Genomic DNA, 4,705 nt, shown 5'->3' with positions numbered 1-4,705 from the left:
TGGTATTGTTGATGGTGAACCTCACTGCACCTCCACCCTAGCTACCATCAAGCCCCACCTCTCCACTGACTATCTCTCTTGCTTTGAATGTGTCATCCGGAGTGATCAGTCACCAGAGGAGGACATCATATTTGGTGAAGAAAAGGACCAATGAAAATGAGGGAGACACTCAATGAGATAGATTTGCACAAAAGCCACAAAATGGACTAGAACATGCTGGTGGTTGCAAAGAGGGTACAGGACTGGACAGTTTTATTCTATTGTGCCTACATTTCTATTAGTTTGGGTCATCTCAATTGCAGTTAACAACATCAGCCAACAACTATGCCAAGTGATTTATGTACTTTTTATCATTAAATCTTCACAACACCCTTTTAAATAGAAATTTTTCTCTCCATTGTATAGTTAAGGAAACTGAGGTCCAGACAGTTTAAGTAACTTGTCTGGGTCATTCACTGATAATTGATGGAGGTAGGATTCAAACCCAGTCCTCTTTTTTCCAAAGCTCTTTCTTCGACATCTAAACCCTACTCTATTCAGCAGCTCAGGCCAGATCCACCCTGGCTTCCTGTACAAGAGAAAAGAATAAATGTCAACAAGAGGACAGCAGAGGTTGAAAGCTATGAGATTAGTTTGGGTGGCAAGTATGAGTAGACAGTGAGTTTAGAGAGCATAAAATAATATAGGCAAGAGCAAGCAGCTCAAGAAAAAAGGTGGGACTGTTGAGCCTGCAGTGAGAGATGGCTTTTTAGCAAAGGCACACCTGCCAGATGGAAGACAGTTCATTATGGATGCTGTGTGTGGCTGATGACGCACATGACAGGACAGAAGGAGAATCTGAAAGTCAGCCATCCAGCTTCCATCATCTTGTGTCAGCTCTGCCCAGAAGCCTCCCAACCTAGTACAGAGAGTCAAAGTTACTCAATTATATATGGCATTAGATATAGACCTGTATGGTAGCTACTAAGTTTTTAAAAAGATAAAGTATATGTGTAGACCTACAATCTAGAGACCTTTTAATCTTTTCACTTGAAGACAGTAAAACTGCTGTTATGCTATTAAAAAATTACCCTTCAAATGTGAGCTAATAAATCATTTGGTGACATGTATGTGTAAATGCATCAAATTTGGTTCCAGAAGAAGGGTTTCTTCAAGTTATCTATAGGGTTTGAGTTGCACAAACTCAATATAGAGATAAGACTTTTTGAATATATCTACAGCGGGATTTCAGTATGATGCTGCAAGATAGGCACTTGAATGCTAACCACAAGGTCGGTGATTCAAATCCATCAACCACTCCACATGAACCCTATATAGGGTCACTATGAGTCAGAACCAACTCAATGGCACTTAACAACAACAACAACATTGTTTAAAGCCCTGATGATTTTTATCTACACACCTCTAGAAAGCATTGCAGACACTGACACCATGATCATCTGCACACAATATAGGAGGTGTTCTTTGCAACTCTATGCAGCAGTAGTTGTTATTGTTGGTCCACTGACCAGAAATAGCCCAGAAACTTGTGTTAGGAAGTTAAACAATGATCTAACTGGTTACTATGCCCATGTTTAATTAATGTTCATGTTGTTAGATGCCATCAAGTTAGTTCCCTCTCATCGCCATCCTGTGCACAACAGAAGGAAACACTGCTTGATCCTGTACCATTCTGACAACTGTTACTATGTTTGAGCTGATTCCTGCAGCCAGTGTGCCAATCCATCATGTACGGAGTCTTCCTCTTTTTCACTGACCCTCATTTTACCAAGTATGATGTCCTTTTCCAGGGACTGATCCCTCCTCAAAATATGTCACAAGTACATGAACAAAGTCTCACCATCCTTCCTTCTAAGTGGCATTCTGGCTGTACTTCTTCTAAGACAGATTTGTTTGTTCTTCTGGCAGTCCATAGTACTTTCAGTATTCTTCACCAACACCATGATTCAAATGCATCATTTCTTGTACTGTCTACTATTCAGTGTGCAGCTTTCACATGAATATGTGGTGATGGAAAATACCATGGTTAGGGTCAGGTATGTCTTAGGCCTCAGTGACATCTTTGTTTTTAACACTTTCAAGAGTTCCTTTACAGCCAATTTACATAATGCAACATACTGCTCGATTTCTTGCTGTTGTTGTTATTAAGTGCTGTTGTTTTGGTTCTGGCTCATAAAGACACTGTACAGGGTTTTCAAGGAATGATTGGTGATCTTGAATTGCTGACCTTGCAGTTCAAACTGACCTTGCAGGCCAGTGCATTAACCCAAAGTACCACACTAAGACCGTGTTCATATTTATGGTTGAGTGCTATTGAGTTAATTCTGACTCATAGTGACCCTGTATAGGGTTTCCAAGGAGCAGCTGATGAGCTTGAACTACTGACCTTGTGGTTCAAAGTCCAGCACTGATTCTACAGTGCCACATCTGGAGTCCATGCTCACATTGTTATTGTCGATTCATAATGACCTTGCATAGGGTTTCCAAGGAGCAGCTGGTGAGTTTCAACTGCCAACCTTGTCATTCAAAATGACCTTGTGGTCCAGTGCTTAAACTACAGTGCCACACCAGGACTCGTATTAGTAAAAGATTAATAAAAATGTACGATTAGAAATACATAATTTTGTTAATGTTTTAATGAAGAATAACAAGATGGTATTCCAAGTTCAAGACATATTATAATCAAACTTTCCAAAGTCAAAGACAAGGAAAGAATCCTGAGAGCAGCTTGGATAAAAAGAAAAATTACAAACAAAGGAGACCCAATATGACTAATCTCCGATTACTTAGCAGAGATCGTGCAGGCAAAAAGGCAATGGTATGACATATATAAAACTCTGAAAGAAAAATATTGCCAACCAAGAATCATATATCCAGCAAAGCTGTCTCTCAAATATGACATCAAGATCAGGACTTTTCCTCATAAACAGAAATTAAAGGAATTTGGAATGATAAGATCAACTTTATAGGGAATGTTAAGGGGTGTTCCTTCCACTAAGAACCAACAACAGTAGACAACAGTTTAAGATTACCATACATGACAACACCACCCAGAAATCAATCCATATATAGAAGTGTTTAAAGTAGATAAAACTACAAGACTGAGGAAGGGAACCAGAGATTTCAATGTACAGGAGGGTCAACTGCAGGGCCAGAGGAGGGAATACTGTAGATGCAGAACTCCAAGATTATAAGAAAGTCAAGTGGATTTCAAGACAGAACAGACTATTTTAAGTGGGGGATGGGAATGAAATACAAAGTAACTTCAAGAAAAAAATAATACACCTGAACATCAAAATCAAGAAAAAGGGAAATCAGAAAGATTTTGTAAATATTAACACAACAGAAATGAAGATGGGGAGACGTCCCAGAGACAAAATGAACTCAACATAGAAAACTATGTGGAACAAGGAATCCAGCAACACCATAAAAAGCACACAGAAAAATGACAACAATCAATTTGTGCCTGTTGATAATTACAGTGAATGCAAATGGATGAAATATAACAGTCAAGAGACGTAAAGAGCAGAATTGATAAGAAAACAGGATCCCTCAATATGTTGTCTACAAGAGATATATTCAGCCCAAGCGTTGCTGACCATCTAAACCATAGGCTCTGAGGATCAGACTTTAGCCACCTAGCAGACATAGCAAAATGTCCCTTTTCTGATTATTCAGTTATGCTGGTTAGTAATTCCATACATGAGCCCTGGATACCCACAGATAAATGTAAAAACCTTCCTAAAAGCCGAGACTGTAAATTCCAAAAAGGCAAAGTTTCCCCCCCACCCCCAAAAAAGCTAAAGAGGATATAGAGAAACTCTGTTAACTGATGGTATGTGGAGGGGATTATAATCAATGTAATGAAACAAGGTATATGAATGTTTGAATGTGAAACCGATGATGTGCCCTGAAAACTTTCACTCAATCCACAATAAAAACCTTAAAAAAAAAAAAAAAAAAGAAAAGAAAATTTCACAAATTACTTTAAAATTATAATCTTTTTTTCTAGGTTTTAGGAGTTATAATTTTAAAAGAAGAAAATCTACCCCATGAGTTATATGGGAAATTGAATGAAGTTTTAAAATGTGTTTAAAATGTTATTTTTAAAACTTAGTTAATATTTTAATCTTAAAGGAATTTTTATAATACAGATAACATGCTTTTGTTTATATAATCAATTTTCAAATGTAAACTTTTGTTAATAAAGAATAAAAAACACCCCAAAAAAATAAAATAAAATAAAATAAACCATTAAAAAAAAAGAGAGAGAGAGAGAGATTCAAAAAATGGAGACAGCCTAAATGCCCATCAACAAAAGAATGGTTACACAAACTTTGGTACATAAACACAATGGAAAACATTGAACAATACTTATGAATCTGTGGAACACATCACAACAAGGTTGAACCTGGAGGACATTACGCTGAGTGAAAACGGTCAATAACAGAAGGACATTGCATGAAATCAATATTGTAAACAGTTTTTAAAAAAAAAAAAAAGATTTTCTTGATAAAAGAAAGAATCTATCTATGATGGTTATGTAGGGGGAGGAAGGGAAGTCTACTCATGAGCTAGAGGGTAGACACATGTTAAGACAGATGACAAGGAAGGCAATTTACAACAAGAGGGAGGTTAGCAGAGGAAAGATGAAGGTAGTGGGAAATACAGCAAGGAATGCAATACTGAAAGTGAAAGAAGTAAA

This window comes from Chrysochloris asiatica, unplaced genomic scaffold (assembly GCF_000296735.1).
Source record: "Chrysochloris asiatica unplaced genomic scaffold, ChrAsi1.0 scaffold00526, whole genome shotgun sequence".
NCBI lineage: Eukaryota > Metazoa > Chordata > Mammalia > Afrosoricida > Chrysochloridae > Chrysochloris > Chrysochloris asiatica.
Note: the sequence above shows the minus strand (reverse complement) of the source record.